The following is a 13,146-nucleotide window of genomic DNA, read 5'->3' as shown; positions in this document are numbered from 1 at the left end:
AACACCAAGTACAAAAATGTACATGGATGATTCAGACCTATAGTATAGAATCAGATGTGGAATAAATTAATGTTTCTGATTGAAAATGAGATTCATATATTAGAACATTTCAGTGTGTTTCCTCATATTTTTGGACAGTTTGTATCTAATGAATGCAACAGATTGAGACATATTTTCTGCAGTCAATATAAGCAAATGAAAACTGTTGAAGGGGAAAGTTTTGGAATCCAGTAAGTGGAATCTCAAAATGCTTTTACTTTTTCATCTTTAATAATTTTTTCTTGCATTACGTCAGAACACAATAACTCATTCTTTGTTTTGCATTCTGTGTATAGACCTGCACCACTGATTTTAAAAATGTGTGGAAAGCAATAAACATGCTTCTGTTTTCCTGGGGCCAATTATGTAGACTCTGCAAAGCACAAGATATACTTTGGGCATAGATGGTATAGACTGAAGTGTCAGCAGAGGTCTGTTTCTCTGTCCATTAATAGGAAGAAATGCAGAGTAATGTATTCTTAAACATAATAAAAGTTTGGCTGTACCTAAGAATGATGGATAGAAAACTTTTTATGAAAGATAAGTTGTGAGTGAGCAAGATGGAGTCTTCGATTCTCATAAATGATGTTACTTGGAGAAGAAAAATTGTATTTGATGTTTATGACAAAGCAGCTGACAGCTCTATAAACACAACATGGTTCAGAAGTGAAATATATAAAACATGATAACCTTAAGTTACATTTGTACACGAGATGAGACAAGATCCATATTGTATCTATGTTTCTTATACAAAAACATGTATCTCTCTCATGGAAGCTGATTATTTCTGAATGCTGAAGAAGTGAAGAAAAAGAAATACATTGACATTCCTTTAAGTATCTGTAATCCAGTTTTTACTCATTTGCTCCCTTGGACTTACTGTCTATGTTTGTTAGGAATTTTTTTGTTAGCATTTTTTTAATTCTCCAGACTTGAATGCTTAAGAACCTTACACAACAAAGTCACCCATGGCTACAGACATAAAGGGCTTAATTCTTGCTTAGACTTTTATGTAAATGAGTGAGAATTAGAGTAAAGCCTTTTGAAGTTAGTCAGTTTTCAGATTTGTGAGAAGACCATAAATGAGACAAAAACCTAGCTCACTGTTTTGTTTTGAAGGGGGCTTACGTCTCCCTTGTAAATATATATCTATTTTTTTAACTTTAATCTCTGATAATAAAAAAAATATTGAGTAATAGACTTCCAGTCTCCTTTGACTGGGTCAGGCTGGGTGACTGGCCACAACTGTAAACAGGAGAATGCCATTCATAGCAAATATGATGTTGTCTTAAAAAAGCATTTTGCAAATAGAATGGAGGCCACTGAAGAATACCACAAATTTACAAATTGGAGAGGAAAGTGGAAAGTTTTACAGCTTTGCATGGGGGAGATGGAGCATGATAGATTTTTTTTTTTCATAACATTCTTCTCCTTTATAGACAGAAAGTTTAGGTATCTAAACCAGAGAAATAGAAGATAATGAGGAAATGAATGTCTGACAATTTGCCTGCTAGGGTAGACTTCAGGACTTTACTGATTTAATACTTTATACTGGCTTTATTCTTTATCATAATCTCATTTTGAGGCATTACTGGACAGGTTTGATGCATTTTCGTATTCTTTGTAAGCTGTTAATAAATCCAGATAGAAAAAAAAAAAAAAAAGAAGGGAGATTTCACTATACACACTTTTTCTACTTTTAAGCTATTGCAGGAAGCTGATAAATGCTGTGGGCCCATAGGATCATGCTGTAAGATGAAGAAGTGAGCTCCCAAAAGAAATCTCTCTCACTTCTTTTAATGAATTGGCAAGATGTTATGTAGGCCCAGGAACAGAAAAAGTTACAATGAATTAACATACACGCTCACACAGAAGGAATCTCCTCAACTCTGCTTTTCTAATGGTTTCCTACGCCAGGAACAAACTAAGGGAAGGCAGAAATTACTGTTCTCTGCCAGTTCTCTCTAACAATACATAAAAGCTTTGAGTTTCAACAAGTATAGCTGAAGGCTAGAGGTTTCAAAAGTCTGAACTTCCAACATCTTAATAAAAATCACTAGATAGAGAAGAAATTCTCTCTTCTAGTGAAAGAAGGCTGTAAAGTGGACTTGATAGTTATACTTTCTGTTTGATCTGCTGGCTGTCCAGGAACACACATATTGCTTGGAGACTGATAGAGCCATGTGCTGACTCTCATTTTGCCAGAATTCAGAGTACATTACAGAGACCTGAGTTTTGGGGTGAAATTATGATATTTGGTGCAAACTAGAAAATGGTCAGGGAAAAGAAAGAAATAAAAAGGAACAGAGCTTGCTTCATTTCAGAGGAAGGTCTTGAAAATAAATTTATAGGAAATCAGTTTATTAAATCTATTATTCACACGACAATTTATTGATTTGAAGTTTGCATAATTTCCTGGAATATATATTTCAGAAGTATCAGATCCACAGACTTAGGGGGCTTAAGAGAATGACTGCGTCAGGCTCCACATTCTGGGTAATTCTATAATGTTTCAGTGATTAAAACAAGCAAACAAACAAACAAAACACACAAACAAACACACACCAAAAATAAAAACCAAAAGCCAAAACAACACCATCAAAACCTTTTTAATGTGACACTGCTGTCATAAGCTGAGAATAAATGATTTCACGTAAGAGGCCAGATTCTTATCTTACTTGCAGTGAAATGTAACTTCTGTATAGTTATTCTATATATATAGTAGCTTAATCAAGACAAGACTCTGGTCTGGTGCAGCCTAGAATTAATCACATGCAGGTTTTGGTGCTCTTATAGATGTGTTAGCACATCTGGGGCAGGCTGGGGAGGAAAGGAATTCTCATCTTGCTGCCACACCCCAGTTCAGCTGCTGCCATGAAGATACTTACCTGAAATGTAGGTAATAACCAATGAGCGCTAGTCAGGCTCAGAATATTTTATGTTTTCTTGGCAGCTTCAGATTGCAAAATACCAAGGACACTTTGTTGAAGTAATCTTTAGCTGGGGAGCACGCAGCACCTGCATTTCATTTCTTATGACCTTGTCAGTGTTAAATCTGTCATGAGGAAGGGAAAAGGTACTCACCATGACCAAGCATTTTGGAACATTCGGTAGGTGAAATAAATACTTAAACTGGGTGTTAAGACAACTCTTTTTTCATGTGTCTCTCTTACTCCCTCCGTCCCCCTTCCCAAGTCTTTTTTTCTAACACAGTCTTTTGATTAGATTTTGCAGGCCGTTCTGATGAAAGCCATGCTATGCTTTACAGCCATTCTAACACAAGTCCAGTGAAACAGACTATGTTTAACACAGCAGCTCAAGAATACTATCACATCTACCCACCCTTCCAATGGAAAACAAAACAAAACAAAACAAAACAAAACTGATCAATAAGGACTAATTAACAGGAACTGCAGTAAGTGTGAGGAAAAAACTGTGGAAATGATGGAGTATGGGAGTAATACAGTAAACCAGGAAAGCAATAAAAATATATAAGGATTAGCTTGCTTAGCAATAATTTCTGTCAGGAATAGTTATGAAAATATTTAGGATCATGAAAGCGTTTCTGTATATGCCTGTATTAGTTTTATTTCTTTTGTGTTTGAACAAGAACTAGCTGAAGGACAAGGGAATAAAATGATCATAAAATTAGCTTTTATTTTTAGTAGCATTTGTGTTAATCATGTCTTTTACTGATGGAAATGCACTTTGCACTGATTCAGGTTATCTGATGTAGCCAAATTGTTCTGTATATTTATTTTTTCTTCTTTCCATCCATGTTTAGTTTCATCTTACACATTTCAACTTTACCAGAAGAACAACAATAAGGTTTAAGTACCCTTTCTCTTTTGTACACTCTGATTAATTCCGTCTTTTCATTTTGCCTTCCCAAGATCTTTCACACACTTATGACAGTCTGTCATTCTTGAGTTTCTTTTTTAGTAGATCTTCAAGCTTGAAGTTTTGTACATTGAAGTTACAAGATTTATCATCTTTCAAATTTTCTCCTACTGTGCAAAGGAATTTGAAGTAGTATATAAATCCAGTAAATGGATTTAGGTGTCATAGAGTCATCATCTTTGAATCACCTACATAATTGTAAAAAGCTTAAAAGACAAAGTTATCTTAGTGGCTCTGAGGTATCTTTCCAATTGAGATGACAAAAGCTAAAGTAAGAATTTGTGTTAGTTATATGGGGGCTATATTACATTAAGATATATTTAATGTACACAAAATAAACTGAAAACTCTTCAAGGCAGGGATCCTGTCTCCCTTTCTAGTTTTGAAACATTTTGATAAATGGAAACCAAAAACAAGTCCAAGCATACATTTAAGTGCTTTGCTACATTGTGGATAAATGGCCATGTGTGGTTTTGGCATCATAAGCTAGTTCCACAGAATGATGATATTGCCTTGCCCAGGAATCATGGCCTCTCCATTTCTGTCTGCTTATGTGCCTATGTATAACAGTCTAAATCCTGATGGTATTCATCCATTTAATACAGACTATTGGGTCCTATAACGCCCTCAAGAACTCTCTTTAAAAGGATAAGAAATTGACATTTTAGCCGGCTGCTTTGTTACAATGTCTAGCAGGTTCAGGTAATTTCATCTCCCTGCAAAAAATAAAGGAGGAAAACAAGAGAACACACAGTGATCCATATAGTAACATTTTATGGATTGGGCTTAATCAATACCACGTGGTCATATGTCCAGATGGCATCTCTCTTCCTCCTACCGTGACTTTTCTCCTTGCACTGAAGTGTTCAGATGTCTCATCTGTTGGAAGTCATAATGTAAGATTATATATCTATAACACGTATTGTAATATAGCTGTTTTAAAGGTGTGCTGGTGTTAGGATCTTCTTCACCTTCTTGTATGTACACAAACCTATAAACTGTAGTATCATACAAATACAGAGGTTTTGTTTATACTTGTTAAAAAAAAATCATCAAGGGAACTTGATAGGTACTGGAATCTGATTATTTACAATATTAAATTGCTCAAAATGTGCCTGGTATTGCCTTGGTCCAGGCCAACAAGTACTTTCCCAAACAATTCCTGGGTACAGTATGAGAGTTATCATGGAAAAAGAAGCTATTCCAGAGGCTGCTCTGCTTGAGAGAATGAGAGCTGTAGGTTATATATGCAAGCCTTTCTATACCATTTGACCTCAGTACTAACAACAGCCTGAGCACATTTAATGTGTCTGTAGCTACACTCTCTTCTTTTCTGACTCAAGGCATTATGAAATATTTCCAGGAAAAAGGAGGAGTTCCAGCATGTGGAACTGCATGGCCTGCTTCAGAGTACTACATGACAGGTGCTTAGACAGGTGGAAATTGTTAATGTGAATTTGAATACAACTGTGAAAACATGGAGTTTGGTCTTTTAGTGTTCCATGTGTTAACTGATCTGGTCGGAGAAACAAATGGAAACATGCTATGTTTTCAAGTACTGACTTCCTGATTTTTTTAAGTAAGGGATAACATGAACTCCTAACTGCAGAAGTTAATTTGTTCAAGATGATAAATAATACTTAGTAGTAGATATTCTCTACATTTTATTCAACTGCATGATCTTGAGGAAACCAGATTTTCAGCCTTTTCTTGGCACTACATAAGAAATAGCTGATTCAAATTCCTAATAATCATTTTTTTAGAAGTAAATTCCATTTTGAAATAGCCACTGGGCACTGTAATGCTTAAATGCATTACTTGAATATAATGAGTTCCAGAAGCTGGCAGGTTATTTTAAAGACAGAAAAAAAACTAAACAAACCCCTCAACCCCGCAAAAAAAATCCAAAAAAACCCTAGCAGTCTTTGACTATTCCTTTAAAATAGTAATTCCCACTTGCACTAGATAAGCATAATTATATAAATATTAACAAGAAAAAAGTATGACACAGTGAAAGTTCAGCTTGATGGTTTTATTCATGTTACTCCTGATCCTTGAGCCAGCTGCATCAGTTTTTCTTTGCTTTGGCTCTGTTGACGAGGGTTCAGTCACAGTGGCACAGAACCAGTTTAACGAGAAAGATGATTATGCTAATAAGATTCTTAAAAAATAGTTTCTTAAGGACTTTAATTAGGGGATGCTAGAATTTTAGTTAACCAGGCAACATCACCCAGTACTGCTGAAAGTGTTTTATGATGGCCTGTCATTTCTTGAACCTCGTAGACCCACAATAACTTTGGTGTAATGAGGAGGCAGCAATTCAGAACTGTGACTAGTACATCCTTTCCTAAACCTTTTCAAGGTGATCCCACTATTTTTAATGTTGTTTATTGAAACACTGTACAATATAGGTATAATTTTGCCTCCTGGAACTGCAGACTGTGGTAGCTGTCATGTCAGTTATAGTTGCCTTCTCTTATATAGGACAACATTTCATAAATACAGACAAACCGTAACCAATTATTTCTTCTGTGGTCATGGTTGTGCAGCACATGTTAGACCTGCTGATATCCACCCATATGATAATATGGGCTGTTACATTTACTAGTTACCCACTCTCCCATTTATATCAGTTATAGGTTTGGGTGCTTAGTATTATGCATATGAAGCTTTGAGCTTGTGTAAGACATCAAAAATGAGAAATCATTGCTAAAAACTAGTGACAAGAGGCTTGTTGTGTAACTTCATAAGAATATCATAGAAAATCTGTAGCTGATGCAGGGATCGGATTTAAGTGCATTGTTTGTTTGTTTTTTTTTATTATTGTTTAATTTTTGGTGGTATTAACTTAAACTTCTATTTCTGCAGTTCTGCTTTATTCTCTATGTAACTCTCAATACCTAGAGAAAATGAAGTATTATTTCTTCCACTGATACTATTTATGATTCATCTTTACTTCTTTATACTGAGTACTTTGGTTTAAAGGTAGCATAAACATCATATATTATGCTTATGTGCAAGGGAGCTGTATCAAATGTTGGCATTTCCGTACTTTCAGCCACTACAGTCTACACAGATTTTTGTAATTAAAGAAACAAAACATTAGCTTTGCTTCTTATAGTGAGCTGAGAGGAAAGACGTAGGCACAAACTGGTTTGCACAGCTTTGGTATAATTCTGTACACCTTAACTAAGGCTACTTCTCTAGTATTATTTTTAAATGAATGCTGCTTCCCTTTGTTACCTCAGGAGACTGGATCTCAGATAGATGACCTCACCCTTATGGGCCACAGAAAAATCTCTCATACATACTCTAGTGACTGTTAAACTTGTATCTGTTTCTGGAAATATATCTGTTATTTCTTTTTTGGTTTTGCTCTGAAAAAAAGTCAAAAAACAATAATATGAAACAAAGCTTTTGTTAAACAATTCTGTAAGAATGTATGTTATTAGTCATGTCATGTTATTCTCTACTGCACATACTTTTTTTTTTTTTTCGTTTTGCTGATTTTATATCCACACACAACAAAGACACAGGTTTGAACTCTTGTGCCTTTTATTTTCTCTGCCTTAGAAAATCAAATGAAGAATTTCAGATTTGATGGGAGTACAGGTGCTACAAGCACCCCATGACTCACAGCTCATACTAATTAGGGAAAAAATATATCTTAAAGGATAAAGAGGTTTCTTAAAGAAAATACTTACTATTCAGACTGTTTGAATCATCTGTGAACAATTTGTGCATAAATTGTCCATCTTGAAAGTGTATTTTTAGTCATAAACATTCAACAAAATTATTTGAATAGCCTGGTTTGAGTCTGTTGACTATTCACAAAGGAATTGCTTTTACTTGCTCAAAATGTGCTCTGTTTCATGCGCTTTACCATGTAAACCATACCCTTATATTTTATTTTCTTTTTTTGATGAAGAATCTTTGTAGAATGTACATGCTACATGTCTGTCATGGTCTATGTGTTAAGAAAGTTATTAGCTTGCTGTGCACACAGAACTCCTACCACAGTGGTATAGAAATGCTTACTAGAGTCTAAATACTAAATTAATCAATTTTAATGGATAATAGAATTATTATCGTTATTTATTTTACGTAGATTTCTCAGTTATTTAAATCTATTAATGTTCAGATAAATTTTGTACAGAAGCATGGAAAAATATCCATGAAAACCTTGGGCATGCTAACAATTCCGTTACTTCATCAAAAATAAATATATTTTAATAGCTTAATCTCAAAAACCAGATTTTTATAGGATGAATTTCATTAAAACAGTTAAACAATGGAATTTATATCAATTTAGGAAAGACAATACGCTAAAATCCTGCTTGGCAATCTTCAGGTTTAGAACTCATTTAGAAGGCAGGTAATAAGGTCTATTTCAAAACTCGCCAGATTTTCAAGGGATCTTGAGCAAATAACTGTTTTCTGTTTTACTTACTTTGCCAAAGTCACAAGAAACTGATAATATAGAACACAACACAGGCAGAATTTGGACTCAGATTTTTATTTTTTTTTTTTATGTTTTAGTTTCTCATCTACAAACATATCCAAACAACACAATGGATTCTTATGAGACTGTCTTTGTGGAAAGATCTTCCAAGTATAAGGGGGTGATGGCCCATCTCAAGTTCAACCATCTGAATTTAGCAAGTGTGGGGTTTTGTGTTTTGGTATACAAAATAGTAAAGACATTGTTTTTTTCTGTTAAAACTATAGTAAAACACCTTTCAATATGCAAATTTCTGTCTTCTAAGTTACATTCCAGTGACAAAAAAGTACAGGCTGTAGGAATTTATTAAATATCCCTGATGTGAAGCATGTGTTCAATTTATTAATATCAGTTCAGTATTGAGAAATAAATAATGAATGTGAAGTGCTGCTTCTGAATCCAAGTAGAGCACAATTGCAGTTAATCATTCTCCACTTCAAAAATCTCCTGTTTTTCACTGCTTACGTTTATGGGTGGGAAATTGCTATCCTCCTTTCTCTTTTGTGTAATTGTTCTGATTCTTATTGAAGTGACAATTCTGAAAAATGTTGACTTGTGCTTACTTTCCTATTTTATATAAACCAATACCTTGTTGAGATCCACTGCAAAAGAATTAAGAATTCTTATGTCTGGACAACTCTGAAATATTAAAGAAAAGGGAGGAGGGAGGGGAAAATGTGAAGATTAGTCTTAAAACCACAGTTGTGTTTTTCTCATGTATGGTTTTTTTAACTTGCAGTACAACAGTTCCTATCTTATATTGCCCCTCAAACTAAGGGTTGCAAGTTCTATAAACATGCAGTTACATAATTTTTTTTTAAATCTAGAAACAGAAATCATTACATAAATTGTCTTCTTAAAAGTTGTCCATCATCTTTTCTCAGATTTTATGTGCTTGATATAAACAGACATTTTCCGAAACCAGTAGCATAAATCTGTATAATAGTATTTCTCTATGCTGGCATTCACAGAGATAGAATGCTGTTCAAATTTTTAACTTAAAATAAACATTAAATTTGAGATTTAGCCAGACAAAATAGATTATTATCCTACTGCATTTAGATTTGGTGCAACCTCTCCTTGAGTACGGTCTGAAGTTCTGGACCCCATAATTAAAGAAGGATGTGAGGGTCCTTGAACACATTCGATGGAGGGCAAAAAAGCTGGTGAAAGAGCTGGAAGGAATGTCCTGTGAGAAGCAGCTAAAAAATCTGGGTTGGTCTAGTTTGGGGAAAAGGAGGCTGAAGGGTGACTTCATTGCTCTCTACAGCTTCCTGAGGAGGGGATGTGGAAAGGGAGATACTGAGCTCTTCTCCCCAGTAACCAGTGAAGGCACACATGAAATGGTTCAAAGCTGCACCAGGAGAGGTTTAGACTGGTCATTAGGCAGCATTTCTTTACATACAGGGTGGTCCAACACTGAAACAGGCTTACTGGATAGGTGATCCATGCCTTAAGCCTATCAGTGTTTAAGAGGCTTTTGGACAATGTCCTTGTAACAGCATACTTTAACTTTTGGTCAGTGCTGAAGTGGTCAACAGTTAGACTAGATGATCATTGTAGGTCTCTTCCAACTGAAATAGTCTATTCTAACTGAAAATTGTTTTTTTTTCCTTTCTCTATTACTAATATATTTCTGTGTTTTGCTAAAAACTGCTTTCCCTATGACAAAAAAAAAAAAAAAAAAAAAAAAGTTTTGTTTTTGTTTTAAATCCTTTTTTGGGAGAAACATCAGTTGTTTTGACACTCCAACATGTGAGATGGTCCCTTAGAGAAGAGAGAAATCAATAGAATAGTAAATTTTGAGTTCTTATGTTTTGGTTTGGTTTGGTTTTGTTTTTGTTTTGTTTTGTTTTTCACAAAATTGTGACTGTCATTAAAAAGGAAATATTTTTTTCCCTAAATAATATTTGACAGAATGTGTAAGAGATTTCAGCTTCTCTTTTCAGTTATTTTATATTTTTTTTACAAAATCCAGATACTTCTATTTTTCATTAAATCCATGATGAAGTTACTGTCATCCTTGGAGCATTCATTGGGACAGAGAGATCACATTTTATTTTAAATTACAACCACCATGTAATTCCAGTACCATCTTGCTGCATCTGAAAGTCTCAAATGAAGCTATGGAACTCACAGCATAGTATGCTGAGTAAAACTTCTCAAATGGAGAACAAGGACATATTAAAAACCTTTAATTTGCTCTACTACATGAGACATTCATGTATCTGTGAAACTAGTAGAAAAATTATAAAATGTCTTGCAAAAGCCAGTTAAGAAGTTCTAAAGCTGAAAGTGGAAAAATTTGGTGTAGTTCTAGATACCTACCGCCATGAGTGATTGTGTTGTTTAAGCAACAAGATACGACAGACTGTGCGGCAGTGCTGATTAATGGACACCTTGGGTGTGTAGCGAGGCATGAAGTGAAACTGATGCAAACAAGAAGTACATTAATCACAACAAGTTCAGAATCCTGAAGCATCTTATTGTCACTAGGTAATGAATGGGTTTTACATATAAAAATATATATTGTTTATGCTTATTTTTATTGCTGTCATACGTACTAAAGTTTTATAGCCTTTTTTTTTTCCCTTTGAAATTGTGAATTATGCAAGCTATTTGAAAGTTGGTTAATAGTTTGGAGAATAGCTACTTTAAATTGCTGGAGGCTAAAGTCTTCAAAGGCCTTTGAAAACGTATTTTTATATATGTATATATTGCAGTTTCATAATATGGATTGTATTACACATAATTTAAAAAAAATAAAAAAAAAGGACAGAAAAACCCACACCCTTTACTTATGAGAACTTCCTTTAACAAAAGGATAACATTGGCAGTATAAAACTGACTGGTAAAGCAGCATCAGGAATCTGCCTTTCCATTTCATCACCTTGAGTGTTCTTTCTTTTTACTTATAACTTTGTGGCTTACTAGCAAGTTATATGTCAAGTTAGACTGTCATGCCCTTACTTATTGAAAATCATTATATGTGTCTTGCCAACAGGAGGGGAATGCAAATGATTTCTTAATTAGCCAGTTTCAATATCTTGAGCTTTTGGTCGCCCTCTAGGGAGATCATTATGCTTTAAGACATACTGGGCATTTTTTAAACTCATATATTAAACTCTAAAAGAGTCTCTTATGCACTTTCTTATACACAATTTGTGTAAATATGTATACTATTATCTACATAGAAGGGTTGATACTGTCTACCCCTAAAACGTAACTACAGTTGTAGACCACAGAAAAGGTAAATTGTCTTTAAATGAAACTCTCTAGTTCCCGAACAATTCAGGAAATACTGAAAAATCAGCTGAACCTTTCCCAAGCAGTTGAGTATTCAAAGGCCAAAGTCTGTGCAATGGCTCATGACATCTTCATTCTAAAAAAAGTACTTCATGACTTTGGAGATGTAATGCTCAAAAGTTCAGCTGAAAATACGCATGATATGTTTTATGTAATAATGTCCAAAGCTCCACATAGTGTCCCCTTACATTCAGCTCATGACATTTTCTGATGTTTTCCTTCTTATAACTGAGACATTTCTATGTCATACAAAATGTATTTATTTTATTCTTGTCCCTTAGCAGTGAACTACGGGATTTGAAAAGAAGCAGAAGAAAGGTTATGTTTCCAACTGATAGCACATCTGTGTCATTTATATGTTCCTGTGTGTATCAGCAAGGTTATAAGTCAAAACAGAGTTCTCTTGAGAAATTGCAGTAGATCTTGATAAGGTCACAAAGATCACCACTATGGCAAGACATTAATGCTGTAGTAAGAGAATATATCAGCATTCTTTTATTGCAGTGCTGATAGTCTTGGTTTGACCCACCTTGTCCCTTGGCTCTGCAAATCTTTTTACTAGAAATGCTTCTTTCTCATCCTCTTTCCGCTTAATGCCAGTGTTTATTTATTCATTTTTATATTACCTGCCCTAAAGATGAATGCTCCGAGGGAACTTAAGATTTCTCTCGAAGCAATTCAACAACGAGTCAGTGCATACTTAACCTAACATTTTTCTTGGAATCCATTTTAGAATATAGAGTTCAGTCATTTATTTCATTTTAAGTGGTATAGAACAAGGTTCAGCAGACAAAATATATCAATTACATAAAAGTCTGAAAAAAATCCTCTGTTTATGATGTAACTCTGTCTAGCTGTATTCAAAAATTTCATAATTTTCTTAGTACTGTAAGTTTATTGTCACTTGCTTTCTTGTAGTGCTGTTGATTCAGTTCACCAAGAGTAATTAAAATTCATAACCCAAATGACCCTAACCCAAATAATTACAGATTTATCTTTAATTCATTACATTGTTAAAATTTTAAGATATTTTCCTGTTTATATTTTCTCTATTTTCTTTTTTGTTGTACCATGGAGTTTGGAGGCTTGAAGAGAACTGAAGACACTTACTAGAAGTTGTATTGTATTTGGAGTTATGATGCTTTTTGAAACTTCAGTGAATCCAGGCATCTGCAACAGCAAAAACTGTTTTACAGACTCATGATAAAACAATTCAGTGAATTTCGGTCTTATCCTGTTTCAGATACTCTGCATTAAGATTATATCTGTGGTTCATCTGAGGGTTCATGGGCTCCTGTAGGGTAGAAATGTATTGTCTCCATTGAAGAAAATATCTATACTTATGTATATATATATTATGACTTTTAATTCAGGTGTGTTTTGGAGACTGTACTGTGGCT

Source organism: Columba livia, chromosome 3, assembly GCF_036013475.1.
Source record: "Columba livia isolate bColLiv1 breed racing homer chromosome 3, bColLiv1.pat.W.v2, whole genome shotgun sequence".
Taxonomy (NCBI): Eukaryota; Metazoa; Chordata; class Aves; order Columbiformes; family Columbidae; genus Columba; species Columba livia.
The sequence above is the reverse complement of the archived record's forward strand: the minus strand, read 5'-3'. Positions refer to the sequence as shown.